Source organism: Eschrichtius robustus, chromosome 8 (genome assembly GCF_028021215.1).
Source record: "Eschrichtius robustus isolate mEscRob2 chromosome 8, mEscRob2.pri, whole genome shotgun sequence".
NCBI lineage: Eukaryota > Metazoa > Chordata > Mammalia > Artiodactyla > Eschrichtiidae > Eschrichtius > Eschrichtius robustus.
This window is the reverse complement of record NC_090831.1, coordinates 62,643,693-62,664,697: the sequence shown is the minus strand read 5'-3', so window position 1 is coordinate 62,664,697 and position 21,005 is coordinate 62,643,693. Positions and strand designations below refer to the sequence as shown.

The 21,005-nt window shown below is 36.5% G+C and overlaps 1 protein-coding gene across 7 annotated transcripts in view; it reads right to left on the bottom strand.

Annotated features, from left to right (window-relative positions):
- Positions 1–21,005, bottom strand: part of ETV1 (ETS variant transcription factor 1) — a 95,159-nt gene that overhangs the window by 45,062 nt on the left and 29,092 nt on the right. The window lies entirely within an intron of this gene.

Genomic DNA, 21,005 nt, shown 5'->3' with positions numbered 1-21,005 from the left:
TCAGAAAGTAAGCTTGAAAACGTTTCAGAAAGGTTTCCAATGACTAAAGCAGAAAAAATACAACTGATTATCCAAGAATTAACTGAAGACAGGAACATAATTTTAAGTATTATTGAAAGGAAAATATCTCAAATGCACCAATAGTAATGGTTTAATGGAATAACAACTGGACTATGGGAAAGAAAATCCAGATGCATGCAGTTCTCAGGGTAACTAATGATACTTTGGACAAAAGGACAAAAAACTCGACCTCTTTTTAGGCCAGCGCTCATATATAAAAATACAGATAAAACTATTTGCCTAACTACTTACCAGAAGTGTGAAGATACATTGTGAGAAATATGTTAAAGTTATTTTTCATATATAATCTACCATAAAACAATTATTCTATATGAAATGATGTTTCCTCCTTTTTCATATGACTTAGTGTCATATGTCATTACTGTTCAATATAATATAAAGACAGTATCATAAAATATGAAGAAATACGTATATTTGGGGTGGAATCATAGCTTTCAAACCAATAAATAAATAAGATTATATATTTTTATTCTTCTATATGAAACTGAAAAAATGCATATTAGAGATCCTCAGAATAACTGAAGTTTTAGTATAAATGGAAAATGAATAGAAAGATAAGGGGGAAATAGACATGAGAATGAATTTTATTTTCATACAATTTGCACAGGTATGAATTATCAAGGATAAACACAAGAAGGACACACTGTGAATAGCTACTCCAAGTCCTATAAAACCTGGGATTAAAACAAAATATTAAGTGTATATACTATAAAGGAAGATACTACAAGAGAAACTTGGTGGCTTATGATGCCATTCAATCTTGATTATGATATTGCAGCATTATGAACTTGTACTAACTTGAATGTCATATGTAATTTTAGTATAAGAAATTGATATCAAGAGCTACCAAGCTCCAGGAAAATAAATGCTATTTGTTTATATAAGCACATAATTTCGACAAAAATGTTCACTGGTACTCAAGAGACATCTGAAACACTGTAGAAAACAAATGTGCCACAAAAGTAAACAAATTTCACCTAAATTAGTTGTCTAAGGAAAACTTAATAAATAATAATACAATTATTTCCCTGAGTGGTCTATTTCAAAGTATTTTTTTCTAATTGAATGTGTGTTTAATATACCTACTCAAAGTAGAGAGTTAGAGGAATAGAAACAAAGGGGAAATTACATGTCTCTTCATATGCAAAGGGTACGTATGTTCATTAAATTTGCCAAGTCAGAAAGTTATAATTTATAAAACGTTAAGATAGAAGAGGCTTAAGAACCTCAAGAATCAATTGTAACGTGAGGACTTGTTTGGATTCTGACTTGAACAAACCAACTGAAAGAGACACCTTTCCAACAAATAAGATATATTTCAATGTGGACTAGGTATTAGATGTTTAAGAAATTATTGTTAATTTTGTTGGATGTGATAATGAAATGGCAGTTGTATCAAAAAGAAAGGTTTAAAGCTAAAGCTTCATAAAATATTTACAGATAAAAAATAAGCTCTGGGATTTTCTTTAAAATACTCTAGAAAAAAATGTATGAGGGAAGAATCAAATAGAAAAATGTTGATAAATGTTAAAAGCTGACTGATGGATAGGTGGGAGTTCATTACATTATTTTCTTTACTTTTACCTGAATTTGCAAGATGAAATGTTTTTAAAATGTGGGGGAAAAAATCACAAAAGATTTAAAGTAGTATTCTATAAGAAAATTCTCTCCCTCTGTGTGTGTGTGTGCTACTTCTTAGAATGACAAATATCGCATCATGCAATCTTGTAATATCTTAACCATGCATCTGTTGCTTTCTTAACAAATAGTTTTCCACTGTTTATTACTTACTTGAACATATACAACAAAATGTGTATACCCTAGTTCAGCACTTTAGATTAAGTAGTAGGTTTTATATTTTCCTAAGAAAAAGCAGTAGCAACATCAAAGGAACTCACTTTGTCATTCAACTAAGTAACAAATCATTATACCTGAGAGATGAGATCTAAATTATATGAATGAAAATGGATAAGAACTTAAAAGCTAATAAATTGCTAGTATGATGCAAAGTTTATCATATTTATCAAAATATCAAACATACCAGAGACTGCCATACTCAACATTACTATATTTTAAAAGTCTTTGGGACCATAGAGTAGGAAAAGATTAGTAAACAGGATGCAAAAGGCATTAACCATAAAAGAAAATAATCTACAAATTAGGCGTCATTGAAATTAAGAACTGCTCTTCATCAAGACACTAAGCTACAGTAGACACCAAGAGGATACTTGCTATAGAAAGATCTGACAAAGAAATCATATTCAACATAATAAGAATTGCTACAAATAAGAGAAAACGAGAGACCCAATTAAAAACGGGCAAAAGACTCAAACAGGCAGTTCATAAAAGAAGATACCCAAATGACAAAACAAACAAATGAGCAACAAAGCAAGCATATATGAAAAAGTATTCAGCATCTTTACTCATCAGGAAACTGCAAATAAAATCACATGAGGTTTTCACTATACACCCACTAGAATGGCTAAACTGAAAAAGACTGGCATTACCAAGGTATGAAGAAGACCTAAAACAATAAGAACTGCTTATATATGCTGCTAAGAGTATAAGCTGACAAAAACACTTTGGAAAACTTTTTGAAGTATCTACCAAGTCTCCATATAAATCTCCCCTATGATCCAGTAACTATACTCTGAGGTAGATATCAAAGAGAAAGGATTGAATATGTTTACCAAAGTACATGTTCATAGCAGCTTTATTCATAATACCAAAAACTGGAAATATTCCAATGTTCATTAGCAGAAAAATGGATAAGTAAATTGTGGCTTATTCATACAATGGAATACTCCACAAGAATTAACAAGGAACACATTGATGACACAGGCAGAAACGTGGATGGTCTCACAGATGGTAAGTTGAGTAAAAGAAGACAAACACAAAAGAGTATACAAAGAGTACACAGTATATGAATTTCAAGTACAGACCAAACTAATGGATAGTGAACGAATCTCCTTCTGTTGGTGGATGGGAGTGTTAATGACTGAGAAAGGGCACTAGTAACCTACTACAGAGCTGTAATTATTTTATATCTTGCTCTTGGCGGTGTATATATGAGTATATACCTATGTAAAATTCATCAAGTTATACACTTAAGATTTTTGCATTGTAATGAATGTGTATCTCCATAAAAAGATTTAAAAGTATGAGAAGCATCAAGCAATGCTATACAAATTAAGATGTTTGAAAATGTCTGGTGGCCTCCTCTTCCAGCACAGACATCTGATAATGTGCTTCAACTTCACCTAATAAATAATTCCAGATGACTCACGGGAGGAATGACAAGTCTGGGGTACCATTGGGAATGGTTGCTAGCAGGACAGTAGCCTCCTATCAAAATGTCCATTAATATCAACCTAGAAGCAAAAGGCATGACCCATCCTTGTAGATACACCATCTGGAGCTCTAGTGCTTTCAGACTGGCCCCATGAGTTTCCCGAAGTGACTTTAGAAGAAAGAACATAAGGATTCCCAAAGTGCTATCAGAGGCAAGTAGATCCCTAAACAGGGGACCCCCAAATTCGGCCAATCATCAGATTACCGAGGGAAATTTTGAAAAAAAACCCCAAAAACAGGCATTCCCATACTCCATGTGTTACAGGTTCAGTGCGTCCCCTCCAAATTTTATCTTGAAGTCCTAACCCCACCTCAGAATGTGACCTTATTTGGAAAATTCGTTAAGATGGGGTCATTAGGGTGGGATCTAATCTAGTATTACTGGTGTCCTCGTACAAAAGGGTAATTAGGACACACAGAATGCCATGTGAAGATTAAGGCAGAGATTAGAGTGATGCTTCTACAAGCCAAGAATCACCAAAAATTACCTGCAAACCATCACAATCTAGGGGAGAGGCATAGAACAGATTCTCTCTCACAGCCCTCAGAACCCTGCCAACACTTTCATCTCAGACTTCTAGCCTCCAGCTGTGAGACAATAAATTTCCATTTTTTAAGCCACCCAAGTTTGTGGTACCTCGCTATGGCAGCCCTAGCAAACTCACAGCCTGTTCCCAGAAACTGATTCACTAAAGCTGGTATATAGATCAGGATTCTGTATCTTATAAAATTTTCTAGGTGATTCTCATAACCGGGCAAATTTCAAATCCACTATGATGCTTGGCAACACCTGGATCCAGTGTGTGCTGCACTGAAACAGGTCCAGTACTTGAAAAGACGTTCTCAAAAAAACTAACAATGACTTCCTTTTTCTTAGATACCAGCACTCAAGGATTCTCACAGGTTCTCCAAGAAGTTTAGGGCTCCCCTACTCTCTCCGTGTGTGGGCCTCTTAATCACTGTGTGCCCTTGGAATCATGACTTTTTTTTTCTAATCGTAAGCCAAACGCCAGGATTTTTTTTTTTAAATTGCTGTGTTGAGGGGAAAAAAGAAGCCAACCTAAGATTGTCAATCTTTTGCACAAGAACCAGAGCTACTTTATCTTCCTCATTTTCACTTTTCTGCTTCCTCGAGATTTTAGACCACAAAAATGACTTCTCTTATTTATTATTCTTCAGTAAGGGTAGTACAGAGACTCCCACCAGAGAGGGCTGAGCTGAGACCGTGTTGGGTATTTCATCACAGGGCTGAGAGCCTGAGCGTCTGTGAACAGGCAGTTTTCCAGCTCACTGGCACAGTCACAAGTGGAAGCAGCACATTCATTTTGTGCAATTTGCTTTACCTTCCCACATGGAGTTGGTGCATGTAAAAGGCTGTTAAGTACTAAATTATTCCTTATCAAATCACCATCATCTGGAGTCATGATCAACACTAATTAAATTACTTTCACTGAACATGGCTCCAGCCTGCTGCCGAGGCTGCTTAGGTACATTTCATCTCGCTTACTGTACCGTCCTGGCTGGCTCTGGAACCAGGGCTACAGGCATCGGCATTGTTTGTAGTTTTAATTAAAGTGAATCTTTCCTTCTTCAAGTGTATCAAATCAAGTGAGTTAACTCCTTCATTTCATTTACAAAGAAGTGATGGTTCCCAGTGATATTATAATATATCCTTATCCCTGACTTCAGACAGTTCACATCATTTATCTATGAAATCTGCCGTCTTCCTCAAACACGTTACCATGCAAACTTTTATGACCTGCAACTCCTCTGGACAATCAGATTTTTAGGAGGAGAAGCCAAGAGAACTCTCAAGAGATGCATCTTGCATTTTTTCTTTGATGGAGGCTTGACCTTTAAAACCACATCTTAAGGCTGACTCACAATGACTGAGTTCCTCTAATGGTTAAATGTAAGCGCTCCAAAGTACCAGGACATTAAAAAATGCACTTCCAAAATAAACTTAACCACTTCTTAATTCACACAGTTTACTTGGGGTTATGGTATTCATCGTAAAGTATCTGTTAGATTAGTGATTGTTTTCATTTTAGAACTATGAGGCAACATCTTGGCTTCCATTTTTTTCTGCCCACATTTTTGACCAGAGGCCCACTCTTGTCATCATTCCCCTGGAGCACAGCAATGCCCTTGGCTTTACAAATGCAACAATGCTGGTATACAACCAAGTCTTTGGCTCAGGGTAGACATATAAGTCATATGTGAACACCTACAATATTAGAGATGGAGATAATGAATTTAAAAATTTGCTCATAGGAGAATAATTTCCTAAACAATCATGACCCTGGAGTATTTTTTGGTACCACTAAATTGAAAACAGACCATGTTATGACTTACTGGTTCATGTTAGTCCAGAGAATAAACAATGAAACTTATGAACTGAGTTTCTGTTTATATTTCTATAGTGAACATGATATAAATTTAAGAAAGATAATATGCTAAACTGTGGGTGTTAACATACTGAACTCTGGTTGAGTTTGGAATTAGTGCTAGAAAACACCAACTATAATGCTTTTTTTAAAAAAAGACTCAAATTTACATAGTATTATAAAGTTTTCAAAGAATCTTCACCAACTCTCGATTCTCCTCATTCAAGATAAGGACATTAGCGTTCCAATTTTGCAAAAAAATTTTTTAAAGGCATGTAGAAGCTAAGCTTCATGTCCAACTAAAGACCTAGGACTAACTTGTAACAGGCTAGGAGTTAAAGCCATGGGCTTTGGGCAGCAACTCTTGAACCCTTGAGCATACAATTCAAATGTATTTTTGAATAAGCACACTTAAGTTCTCCTTCATGCATGAGCACCACTACAACATTATATCAGATGTTTCTTTATCCATTTACTTCTTCATTAATTCATTCATTTACTACAGCGCAGACATTATGCCAGTTGCTAAGGGGCAGGGAATGTGGAGCTATAGAAGAAGCTGAACGGTAAGGCACAGTCCTAACCATCAAGAGGTCACAGAAGTCCAATTAGAGCTTTATTTCATTGTTTTTTTAAGAAAAGTTCTAATAAATATATTAGCCAGTCTTCTTTAAGTTTGATCAATTCATGTGTATGCTATGCATATTTCTGTATACATGACCTTAATAATATATTCTTGCACTTGCATCTAAATGAAAACAGAGCATTCATGCTTGCTTTTAGGCATTCTGCCTTCTTTCAATTTATTGCTGGGGCCAAAGGCATTTAAAAATTCACACCACTCATATTCCACTGAAGGAAAAACATTGCTATCCAACATCTAAAGCTTCCCCTTGATTCTGATAACCAAAATGTCACAAGTGATGGGTCCCCTTCTCTATGTGGACCGTGAACGTAAAAAACAGTGATAAGTTGTCTTAGCTCTGACCTTTCACTCTGCTTTCTTCCCAACTCTTATCCTAAGAGTGAAATAGAGCAGTAATTTCTGTGCGTACAAAACAATTACCCTGCAAAGAGAAGCACATCACATTTTTAACCACTTCTTCTGTAAACAAAACTATGTCTTTGAATCACATCTGTAGTTTTTGAATCAATATTAGCTGGGAATTTACAGCCTTGATAAGAGTCTCCTGGGTTTGATGTTGCGATTTCTAGTCTGCTCAAAAAGTCTGTTTTAGAATAGTCTACTGTACAGTATTCTAGAACAAGGGTTAGCAAACTGCAGCCCATGGGTCAAATCCAGCTTCCCACCTGTTTGGAAAATAAAGTTTTATTGGAACACCGTTCTACCCATTCATTTAGGTAGAGTCTAGGACTACTTTGAGTAACAAAGGGATGTTTGTGACAGAAACACTTTGACCCACAAAGCCTAAAATATTTACTATATGACCCTTCACAGAAAAAAATGTCTGCTGATCCCTAGTCTAGATTATGGTCTGCAATGAGAAAGGAGAAAGATCTGGCACAGTGACCCCTGCTAGTGATAGGGAACAGCTAAACTAGTTAACAACGGATATTTAATTTTGCTTCACTAACCCTGTGTTTACTCTGACTGCCAGGATCAAGCGTGCAGCCCTGTGTAGCCAATTTAAAGGGATATACACAAAAAAGATGGTGAAAAAAATGACATGATATTGAGGCTCTAAAACACTAGAAATTTATGTGTTTTGAGGTATTTCAAGGCATTTACTTAGACCATGGTTATGTATAATGCAGAGAGTTTTTTACACTTGTCTACAAAATATAGCTGAGGAAGTCAAAACAAATCATTCTGTGGACACAAAACTGTTTGTAAAATAATTTCACTTGGCTATAGCAGCAAATTAAAAAAAACTCTGTAAAAAGGGGAAAAAGTAAATGGTATACATAAATTAGGTTATTTAAGACCAGATACAAGTATGGCATGAAAAATGCATGTAGCCTTTTATACAAATATATATAGTTGGGAATACACTCACTAGATGAAAAGCATTCACTTTAAGTTAACATCACTTCAATTTCAGGTGATAAATGGGTGGCAGTGACCTCAGTTAGTACCGGGTTAAATTCCAGAAGCAAAGGGGAAGGCTTTTGTACAAATAAAGACAATAGTGTCACATGCTCCGTAAATCCATCTTCCAAGTCTTACAGAAAATCGGCAGGCACTTCTGCTGTATCTGAGCCTCTCAAAGATTCTTTTCCAGTACATTTACTTCTTCCAAGCCCTCCCCACCCCCACTGTGTACACATACCACTCACACATACACACACCGACATCCATTACTAAAGGGCCTAATCTCAGCTATCAGCAGAGTGCCTTTATGGGGCCATTAAACCATTTCTCTTGTTTACAGTGCCCGAAGAAAGATGTGAATTATGTCTGTGACAAAACAAGCGATAACATTTCTAAACTGCTATCAAAATGCAAACTGAAACACATTTAAGGACAGAGACCCTGATTCCACTTTCCATGATTTTCCATTATTTGCAGCATCTGGAAATAGATTCACCTATAATATTTCCGAGCCAAAAATTTAGACCACTGCACAGCAAGTTGATATATATTTTTTCTGAAGGAATATTCTATGAGTAGAGCAGTTATCAAAAAAGATGATACAATGTTTTTTAAAGGAATGTTATCAGTGGGGATAGATCCCATACCTAGTTGGTCCTTTGATGTTATTTTGGCAACACATAGAATGCTGCTCCTTAGTAATCACAAAGGTAAAGTAAGGGAGACTCTCACCTCTTGTTATCAATCTCAGAATTTTTAAATTGAAAACATTAGATGTGATCAAGTTTTAGGGATTGAGCCGGCGTCTGTACTCAGAAACCTCTGTGCTAAAGGAATCATTAAGTGGATGCCCTATGGGTAAAAATATAAACAAGAGGAGCTACTTTAATTGGAGGAAGGCAAACAGTCATCGAACTGCCCCTGCATTGCTCCCAGAAGTAAATGCTCAGCACATGCAAGGAACTTCCTGGGCAGTCTGGAAACCAGAACTGAATCTCAGAGAAGCCACACTTTTCTCAGAAGGGCATATCAAACTTTTTTTCCTAATACCAAACTCCTCCTATCAGTAACAGGGATTGCACGCTCCATTGCAGGGATTCCTGAATGGTCCTGCCAGGGGTGTACATACCCGAACAAAAGAGGGGATGGAGCTTGAAAAAGTCCCGGAGGTCATCCTGCACCTCACAGCCCCATCCAGAATCTGGTGTGGTGTCTACAGACGTGGAAACCAGTGCTGAGGACACAGCCAAAATCAGAAGCCAGGAATCCTCACAGTCTACAGAGTAAAGCCTCACGCAAGACAGTTATTTCTTAAAAGTACACTTCATAATTCAACTTTCTCTACATCGCAGACTACCATTATGCCATCTTAGTAGACAGAATAGAATGGACAAGTATTCTGGATTTGGGCCCCTCCCTCTTCAAAAACTAGTGGTGATAGCGAGATGCAACCAACTCTCACTCATCTGAAGGTCACTTATCTAGCAGTCCTGATGGTCTAAACCAGAGGTTGCCAATGTTTCTGTTTGATTCACATAGTGGCTTCAAATAATTTCAATTAGTTGTGATCATTTAAAAAGCAGCTGAAAAATCTTTTTCTGCTTTAAAAATACAAAATTCTGGCTTCTCTAGAAAAAAAACACAATATCCAGCAACACTGAATCCACTTTCCAGCCTGAAAAATAGGACAGCAGTTGACTGAGCCCTATATCAGCTTCCCCTTTGGCCACAACCCGTGTTTTCCTATTTGTCACAGTTCCCACCATCGCTACCACTCCACACCCCATTATCTCTGGCACTAAATTCACTTCCCTCATTTCTATGCTTGGCATGAGAGTTTTCTACACCTCATCAAACACACAGCTAAGAAATCATTAGTCAGTGTGTTTCCACATGTGGATGTGGATGTGCATGTGTCCAGACACACACACACACATCACCTCTAATCAGCAAAAATAACTATTACAAAACTCATAACACGCTCTGGCTTAGGTACTCAAGTACTCGTTCTCAGGCAATAGGGCAGAGCAGTGAAGGTAATAAGTACTTAAATCTGCCTGGCTTCAAATTTTGCCACTGTTACTTACCAGTTGTAAGACTGGGCAAGCCTCTGTGTACTTCACTTTCCTCTTCTATAAAATGGGCATGATAATAGCACCTGCCTCGTGGAGTTGCTGTTAAGATTAAATGGGACGCTACGTGTAAAGTACGTAAGTGCTCAATAATATTAGCTATTGGCATTGTTATGATTCAAACCCAGAATATTTAGACATGACAGCTAAAAGAGAACACGTAGATCACCCAGAAACATAACAGCAGTGGCTAAGAGCGTGGAGATGAAATTTGGCTTTGCTACTTACTAGCTTAAGGACTTCTGGACAACTAGGTAGCTGCTACAGGATTCAGTTTCTCCCTGTGTAATATGGGGCTTATCATAGACCTTCCTCATGGGGTTTGTGTGAGAATTAAATGAGGTAATGCACAGGAGAACTTTGAATAGTACCTGGCACATGGTAAGAACTCAGGAAACGTTAGTTATTACCATTATTACTCCAAGCACTTCCTTTCACAGAAGAGAAACTGAAACTCAAGAAAGTAAAGTGACCAATGATAGGAATGGGACTTCAACCATCAGAGTGTTACTATACTACGTTTTCTATTTCATCTTGTTTCCAATTTCACATGGAAACTTCACACATACTACACATACTACTTCACAGTAGTCTGTCAAGTCAACTACTCACTCAAGAACAAAAAATGTACACATGGAGAAGAATCTATAAGGAAGGTACCTTGACACAAGGAAAAAGCAAACAGTGTGGCCTGGCAGAATGAGCATTGGATAAGGAGTCAAGTAATCTGTACCTAGTTCCTACCCCACTGCTAACTAGCTGCGTGACCTCAGGCATAGTGTGCAACCTCTCTGGGCTTCTGTTCCTCATCTGCAAAACGAAAGCATCAGACTAAGCAATCTTGTAGTTCTAAAATGTAACTCTGGGTGTAAGTACCTGCTTACTGATGTCAAAGAAAAATGTAAAAATCTGATGCAAGAATTCAGAGGGCATAACATTCTGAGGCCACACAGCTCTAAGCACCTCAATAATCCCTGAGGGCATTACTGCATTTTAGCAAATGGTGGTCACTGAAATTCATAATGAGACTTAATCACCAAGAAAAGGCAAAATTGGGTGTAATCTACTATATTCAAGAAAGGAGGGTGCATAATGCACATTAGAAAGGTGTACATATGGTTAACATTTTAAAACACCTGATGCTTTAAAAGGCATTTCATGGACCACCTTCTTTCCAGCTGATGATGAAAAGTAATGTTATTATGTTGACAAAATAAAAAGCAGAATCAAAAGACAAAAAGTTATATTCCTAGTTTAAAAGCATCACAAGCACCATTAACTTAAAAATAGAGAGACCCCGGACAGTGTTGATTCATTCCTCTAAATTTTAAAGCCTAATCCTACTATAACGGTACTTCAGCAGTAGTGGTGCTAAATGATCCTCACCTTCACAATTTAACTGCCAGGAGAAAGTGTCCTGGTGGGAAACTGGTTCTCCCATCTGGAAAAGGGTAAGAACAGGGAAAAGAAGACCTAATGTAAAAACAATCCAAATCTAATCAGTTTTGCATTCTGCACTGGCTTCAAATCAGATCTTCCTTCCCCTACTGGTCCAGTAGATGGAAAGCAGCACGACACTATTTTTTTGGAAAGAGATTCTGTACAGCGAGCCCAAACAGAGAGTACTTCATATCCAGCTGGCAGGAATCAAACCTGAACAAGCTGCAGCTATTTGAGAAACAGATCTAATAAACTGAAATGAAGTTCTGAATCAAGATGCCCACCCAAACCCACACCCCTCAAAAACTGCCCTACTTCATCGATTGCCTACTTACGACCTTTTATAAATACAGAAGATACCTCTTCTGCAGAAATTGTTCCATTGTGCTTTGATATGGATACTCGTTAAGACCTATACAGTTACAAAAATTAATATTACTTCTCTACCTTGTAATTCTGTAATTTCTTTCAAATAATGGACAATACTGTCTTGGAAAAGGCTGACCAGTATCTATTATTATTCCTAGCTGACTTGGAAGATGCCAACAATACCTGGTGTTTCTCAGTCTAGCATGAAGAAGTTCTGAAGAAGGCCATGACAGATGGGCCCTGCAGAATACCCAGACACCAAGAGTGCTCTGTCCTCGATACCACCCTCTGCAAACTATCTGTATAGATCTCTAACAAGTGGTTCAGAAAAAAGGTGGTAAATATATTCTTTGAAATCTATTGATTAAAAAAAAAACAAAGTAGACAACAGACAGTAGAGAAGAACCAAGGCAGATAGTAGCATCTAAGGATATTTTTACTTAGAAGTAGCAAACGATAAATGTAGTCTTTAATTTTCCTTTTTTATTAAATCACAAATATGAAGCTCCAACCTAAAATTCTACATTAATTACTCTATAGACCATAGTAACATAAAAAACAAAATTAAGATGATATTTCATTGCCAAAGAAGACTGCCAATTACTAACATGCCTGTCATCACTTTGGAATAATAATTAGTAAAAAGACCAGCAGTTTTCTACGATTTGTAAGTCTTACTCACTAAGAACAAGTAGTCAAATAAATAAGTTTTTATGAAATAAAGTATAACCACTTTCTCCAGTATTATTTTCAAAGCAATGAAATAAGTAATTAGTGATGCAAAGACTTGCTTAAATGAATTTGGTGGTCTTCAGAACTAGAGCAGTATAATTCTAAATGTAGAATTCATCTCACATGTAATGGCTTGAACTAGAAAAGTCTTTAAATAAGCCCAGAGGCAAGAGAAATGGTACATGGGCGACAGAGTGAATACCACCACCAAGACAACTGAAATTCCAAATGTATACGTCACACTCCCAAGTCTAACAAAATTCTATTATAGCACCATTTCTTCAATGTTTGGGCTTTACTTCTTTTAATATTCACCTCTTGAAAAGAATCTTTCAATTCTGATTTGGTGACCCGGTACTGCTTGAAAGATTCTATTTTCTTTCAAAATAGTGAATCCTCACTTTCGATTCATAATTTCAACATACCTTTCCTCCAGGCTGTATGTGAAAGAGGCTGTAATTTGCATGGTCCTAAATTGACCACTTTAGTACCAAAATGATACACCGGATAAGTAGGATACAACACTCAAATGGCTGAAGTACACCTGCAGTATTCTGATGTCACTCTCCTGAAGACATGATTGAGAACAATTCAGACATTATTAGCCACTTGGCTCCTTGTTCAAAAAGACACCATCGGTAGACAAAGTTGAAAATATGTTGTGAATACCAGCGCTAGAAAAGTTTACCCCAAAAAGAAAGGCAGCTGGCTAGAGCCAAAAAAAGTACCTTTCAGTAAATGCCAATAAAACTTTACAGGCTGCCAAAATAACAAAGAGTAATTACAAAGGAAACTTTGTAATTTTCCTGACAATAAACACCTTCTTAAAAAAGAAATTATCTGTCACTTGGCCTCAATTGTTACAGCTGTTAATACTAATGAGGATAAATCCCACAAACACATCTTACTTAAACCAACTACTAATTTGGTACAAAATTTTTAGAATTTCTTCCCCAAGATAAATTTGGGGATTTTCTTTAAATATGCCCTGTAACATTTAATTCAATGTACACTAGAGCATTTTCCATGAGAAATTACCATTCTTAAAGAAAAGCTTTTATCCAAACTATTTTGCCCATCTTGAAAAATGGTTATTTAACTGTACCAGATTAAGAACTCTCTCCAAGAAAAGGGAGATTCATGAAATACAAAAGTAAATACTATGACTTGGGGACCACATTTTTAACACCAAAATAGCCTTTATGAAGAAAAAAAATGTTTCATTATTATGTAGAAACATTTAGAAAAGTGCAGGTTATTTTTCATACAGCAGATAATATTGCTGACCAAACTTCCTTATGAAAAACCATAAGATTTTCTTAAAAAATGAGACTCATAGCTAAGTAGAGTGTTTGCTTCCTAAACTGTGACAATACCATCAGCACCTCCAGACGCCAATCAAGCCCTTTTGTCATTTCTTAACAATAAATATTAACTTAAAAAATCTATAACACGAGTGATATCAGTATAACTATAAAAAGTCTCTACTGACACAGGCCCAGCCTTCATAAATAAAATAAGCAAACAAGCCAAAGGGTGATAAAGAAAACCAACCAAGAGAGCTTTGGATAGGCTTAACCATGGCCATGAAATAAACAGTCAAGAGATACCACATAAGCTACAGTATATAAGGAGCTGATTTTACTTTGCAAATGTTTCAGAAAGCAAATGTAAACAATCAGTGTATACACAGATCGCATTTCCACAGCTAAAGGATATCATCCCAAGAAAACTGTTATTGGGATGAAGAGTTTCAGAATTACACTAGCATTGTGTTAAGTGGTTTCTGTGATTTCTTAACATACTTATTTTTAATAGATTGCCTCCAGGGCTTCCCTGGTGGCGCAGTGGTTAAGAATCCGCCTGCCAGTGCAGGGGACATGGGCTCGAGCCCCGGGTCTGGGAAGATCCCACGTGCCGCGGAGCAACTAAACCCGTGCGCCACAACTACTGAGCCTGTGCTCTAGGGCCCACAAGCCACAACTATTGAGCCCACGTGCCACAACTACTGAAGCCCGCGCGCCTAGAGCCCTTGTTCCGCAACAAGAGAAGCCACCGCAATGAGAAGCCCGCTCGCTGCAACTAGAGAAAGCCCGCGCACAGCAACGAAGACCGAACGCAGCCAAAAATAAATAAATAAATAAACTTATTTAAAAATAGATTGCTTCCTTTGAATATAAGTTTTTTAAAAAAATGTATTATAGATTAATTTTTTTCTACAGGAAGACAACTCTAATTTTTAATTGGCATAACAGTTGAGAGTTATGAATCACAAATGAACCAAGTCAGTTTATGGTATTACATAGAGTTTAAGAGACTACTCTTGTCCACTTTCACAATCTTCACAATGAACAGTTGTTGAGAAAGACTTTAACCACGGATATACAACTTTTTAAATATGATTTTTATACCCTGCAGCCCAATTTATCTCAAGACATATTTATATAAATTTACAATTATATGTGACTTAAGTTGCTATGATCTAGGGATATATAATCATGAGAATAGCTGAAAATATGAAATCAAGTATTATACAACTATTCATTAATTACACACACTGATAACCTTAGAAATTTCCTTAATTTTCACCCTATTCACAGTATTGCAGAAGGGCTTCTTAAATGTGTAGAAAATTATCCCAAAATTTTTATTACACTTCATAGAGTTGTTGATGTAACTTCGCAGCTGCTAGTTCAAAGGAAGTCTGTTCCTTTTTTCCCCTACTCTAGAGCCTTCCTACTGCATGATCTCACAAGTGCATCCTTGAGGTTACATTACAGGGGAAAACGCCATGTAATAAGATCATTCTGCTTGGTCCTTCAGGAACCAGCCCTGTCTGATAGGAACCAAGACTTCTCACCAGTTACTAAATTTGGCTCCAGAGCAATAGTGTCATGGCAACTTTCCAATGTACATTTTTTACTTTGACTTGCTAATTGCAAATAAGGGGAAATTAGATTACCACATTAAACATAAAATGTAGAGAATAACTAGGTAGCAGTATTGTACAGGTGTTTTTGGAAACAGAAAATCACAGCACGGAGGCAATAATACTTGTATATTACAAATCTTTTTACTTCTACTTTGGACAAAGCGTTTTGTGGTAACATCAAGATACATATCAAATCATACTAATCTTTGCACAATGCAAGTCTTTATGTTATTCATAATATATAGATGCACTAACTGGGAAATAAATTCTGCACTAGATTATATTTTCACATAAATTTCAGTTAAATAAATATTAGTTACTAATAATCCTTGTGGATTTTAAAAATTAAAGATGTAAGGTATATATAAATGGATCTCCATGCTCAAATGAGGTGGTATATCCAAACAATCAATGTATTCTCATGTTTAGCTGCTTTCTTTTAAAACTGTCAAAACTATATTTACTGCTGTGTCAACCTAAAGCACCTATTTAAAATTTGCCTCTTGAGACGCTTGGATGTTAACAGCAAGCCCATGTGAATAAACGGATATTATAATGCCTACTGTAGATCACAAATTATACAGGAGTAATCATTTTTCTACAACTTAGTGATCAAAGAGGATGACAGACAATGAAAACAAACAGTGTTTTTACAAGCCGCTTAATGTTTTACCGACGTAACACAATGTAGGAAACTCATGAGTAGAATGGACTTTTTTATATTTCTTTTTTATGTTGTATTCTGAAATATAATCTCATTCTTTAGAACACAGAGCCCTACCAATGCATCTGCTATAACTGCAGGTGTAAAGTCAGTATTAAGTGTGTCAAATACTATAGCCAGCTGATACGTTCGGCAGCTTATATTAGCACTTAAACCACACAAAGGAGATTTATACAGCCCTCCTTTGTAATTGACATTTCCAAGAAACTAGAAAAATATGAAGATGAAAGAGGACTCGGCTCTCCTTCCGTGTGTGCAAATGGAAAAGATGAACTTTGGAGAAACACATGGATACCACCCGCAAAACAAGTGTATGATCACAAACAAAACAGGCCTGGTTTGCATTCTCCACCTCGCTCCTTTGAAGTTAACAGAAGCTTTGTAAATTGAGGGTGTGCATAGGGATAAATATTAAGTCAGATAAAGCTTGATTCCCCTCTCCCTTTATAATTGCATGCATATAAGTTCTTAGCCACTGCACATTTCTTCAATTTACCACATTAGATTCCATTGACATAACTGTAACATTTCTGATACAGGTGCATTACTTAGTATGTATCTCTTTTAAATATGGTTAACTACAGTGTGCTTATATGCTGAAATATATGTACAAAAATATATATATATTATGCGCCTTTGTTTTTTTCTCTCCGCTTTCTCTTCCTCAATAACATGACATCTGATTTCATGTTTAGACATTTCCAGGCTGGCCTGTTTGTCCTTAGGAATAAATCCCAAATGTACCTGATTGACTTTTGCTGACTCACAAATGTTGACTGTGACCTATCAAACTTCATCCTCCCACTATCCAAGGCCCACCTGATCTCCAAATACTGCTGCCTTTCTCCCCAAAGGACAGAAAATGCTCAGGCCTTCTTCAGAGAAATTAACACCTGGCCTTCATCTCACCTAACGGGCCCTCCCATCATGACTGGGGAAATCACACAAGTCATGAAGAGTCAGTTGAGGTGGCGGATGCACAGAAGTATTGCAAATTAGGCGCTAAGAAGGATTAAGTGCCTAACTTCTTGGGCACTAAGTACTAGTCACCTTGAGCAAATTGTTTTCCCCCACCAACCTTAGTTTTGGCACAAAACTCTATCTGGAACAGCATAGGATAGTGGTTATGGGTGTAAACTCTAGAGTCAGACCTGCAACTTGGTCGCTGTGTGATCAGAAACAATCCACTCAACCACTCTGTGCCTCAATCTTTCCACCTGAAAAAAAGGAACTAATTGTTTGCAGTACACAAGGTTGTTGTCAAGATTGGATGATGCATGAAGATATATATAAAATGCTTAGAAAAGTACCCAGCACACAGGGAGCACTAAGCAAGTATTCACTACTACTGCCCATGAAGGGTGGATAATCTCTAGGTTCATTTCATTTCATGGATCCTTTCATTCCATGAATCTGGGTTTCTAGTTCCAGGTCATGTTTCATGTGCTTCATGAAGCCATTCTCAACTACTCCAATTTACATTAATCTCTTAAAAAAGCTACAGAACTTATGTAACATTTATTTAATTTGTTAGTCATGCAGGACTTTTATTATTAATTTTATAATAGTAATGGTGTCAATAATTATGAATGCCCTGATTAGTTGCATGCTTGTTCCCTTATTCCACATCTATAGCATCCTTACCATTGAGAGCCTTTTTGTAAGCTGAGGAAATGGAAGTATTGGGAGATTAAGTGACTTACCAAGATCACTGAACTTGAAAGTAGTAGATCAAGGCATGAGCCTAACTAGTAGGACCCCAGAACCTGTACTCTTAGCTGCTATGTTAACTCCTCTCTCTACTGTATCTTAACTATCCCAGGCATATTTCACCCTCTTCTTCCAAACTGCCCACTATGTTATTTGAATTCAAGGATCATGGTTTTGGTTTTTAACATATTTTTATGCACAAGAACTGTATTCCATGTAAATAAAGACTTAAATATTTGTCTATCTTTATCTTGGCACTACATCTATGCAAATAATTCACACAATTTCTAAAATGGAATGACTCTTAACCATGGTTTAAAAATGGCTGGGTCTCAGAATTCTAAATTGTTGATATACGTTTTTTCCTCCACTAGAAATAAACTGAGGGAAAAAGATATTCCACGCAAATGGAAATCAAAAGAAAGCTGGAGTAGCAATACCCACATCAGATAAAATAGACTTTAAAATAAAGAATGTTACAAGAGACAAGGAAGGACACTACATAATGATCAAGGGATCAATCTAAGAAGATATCACAATTATAAATAGATGTGCACCCAATATAGGAGCACCTCAATACGTAAGGTAACTGCTAACAGCTATAAAAGAGGAAATCGACAGTAACACAATAATAGTCGGGGACTTTAACACCTCACTTACACCAATGGACAGATCATCCGGACAGAAAATTAATAAGGAAACACAAGCTTTAAATGACACAATAGACCAGATAGATTTAATTGATATTTATAGGACATTCCATCCAAAAACAGCAGATTACACTTTCTTCTCAAGTGTGCATGGAACATTCTCCAGGATAGATCACGTCTTGGATCACAAATCAAGCTTCAGTAAATTTAAGAAAATTGAAATCATATCAAGCATCTTTTCTGACCACAACACTGTGAGATTAGAAATCAATTACAGGGAAAAAAACCGTAAAAAACACACAAACACATGGAGGCTAAACAATACGTTACTAAATAACCAAGAGATCACTGAAGAAATCACAGAGGAAATCAAAAAATACCTAGAGACAAATGACAATGAAAACACAACGATCCAAAACCTATGGGATGCAGCAAAAGCAGTTCTAAGAGGGAACTTTATAGCAATACAAGCCTACCTCAAGAAACAAGAAAAATCTCAAATAAACAATCTAACCTTACACCTAAAGGAACTAGAGAAAGAAGAACAAACAAAACCCAAAGTTAGCAGAAGGAAAGAAATCATAAAGATCAGAGCAGAAATAAATGAAATAAAAACAAAGAAAACAATAGCAAAGATCAATAAAACTAAAAGCTGGTTCTTTGAGAAGATAAATAAAATTGATAAACCATTAGCCAGACTCATCAAGAAAAAGAGGGAGAGGACTCAAATCAATAAAGTTAGAAATGAAAAAGAAGTTACAACAGACACCTCAGAAATACAAAGCATCCTAAGAGACTACTACAAGCAACTCTATGCCAATAAAATGGACAACCTGGAAGAAATGGACAAATCCTTAGAAAGGTATAACCTGCCAAGACTGAACCAGGAAGAAATAGAAAATATGAACAGGCCAATCACAAGTAATGAAATTCAAACTGTGATTAAAAATCTTCCAACAAACAAAAGTCCAGGAACAGATGGCTTCACAGGTGAATTCTATCAAACATATAGAGAAGAGCTAACACCCATCCTTCTCAAACTCTTCCAAAATATTGCAGAGGAAGGAACACTCCCAAACTCATTCTATGAGGCCACCATCACCCTGATACCAAAACCAGACAAAGATGTCACAAAGAAAGAAAACTACAGGCCAATACCACTGATGAATATAGATGCAAAAATCCTCAACAAAATACTCGTAAACAGAATCCAACAACACATTAAAAGGATCACACACCATGATCAAGTGGGATTTATCCTGGGGATGCAAGGATTCTTCAATATATGCAAATCAATCAATGTGATACACCACATTAACAAACGGAAGAAGAAAAACCATATGATCATCTCAATAGATGCAGAAAAAGCTTTTGACAAAATTCAACACTGATTTATAATAAAAACTCTCCAGAAAGTGGGCATAGAGGGAACCTACCTCAACATAATAAAGGCCATATATGACAAACCCACAGCAAACGTCATTCTCAATAGTGAAAAACTGAAAGCATTTCCTCTAAGAACAGGAACAAGACAAGGATGTCCACTCTCACCACTATTGTTCAATATAGTTTTGGAAGTCCTAGCCACGGCAGTCAGAGAAGAAAAAGAAATAAAAGGAATACAAACTGGAAAAGAAGAAGTAAAACTGTCACTGTTTGCAATGACACGATACTATACATAGAAAATCCTAAAGATGCCACCAGAAAACTACTAGAGCTAATCAATGAATTTGGTAAAGTTGCAGGATACAAAATTAACTCACAGAAATCTCTTGCATTCCTATACACTAATGATGAAAAATCTGAAAGAGAAATTAAGGAAACACTCCCAATTACTACTGCAACAAAAAGAATAAAATACATAGGAATAAACCTGCCTAGGGAGGCAAAAGATCTGTATGCAGAAAACTATAAGACACTGATGAAAGAAATTAAAGATGATAAAAACAGATGGAGAGAGATACCATGTTCTTGGATTGAAAGAATCAATATTGTGAAAATTACTATGCTACCCAAAGCAATCTACAGATTCAATGCAATCCCTATCAAATTACCAATGGCATTTTTTACAGAACTATAACAAAAAAACTTAAAATTTGTATGGAGACACAAAAGACCCCGAATAGCCAAAGCAGGCTTCAGGGAAAAAAACGGAGCTACAGGAATCAGACTCCCTGACTTCAGACTATACTACAAAGCTACAGTAATTAAGACAGTATAGTACTGGCACAAAAACAGAAATATAGATCAATGGAACAGGATAGAAAGCCCAGAGATAAACCCACGCACCTATGGTCAACTAATCTATGACAAAGGAGGCAAGGATATAAAATGGAGAAAAGACAAGTCTCTTCAATAAGTGGTGCTGGGAAAACTGGACAGCTACATGTAAAAGAATGAAATTAGAACACTCCCTAACACCGTACACAAAAATAAACTCAAGA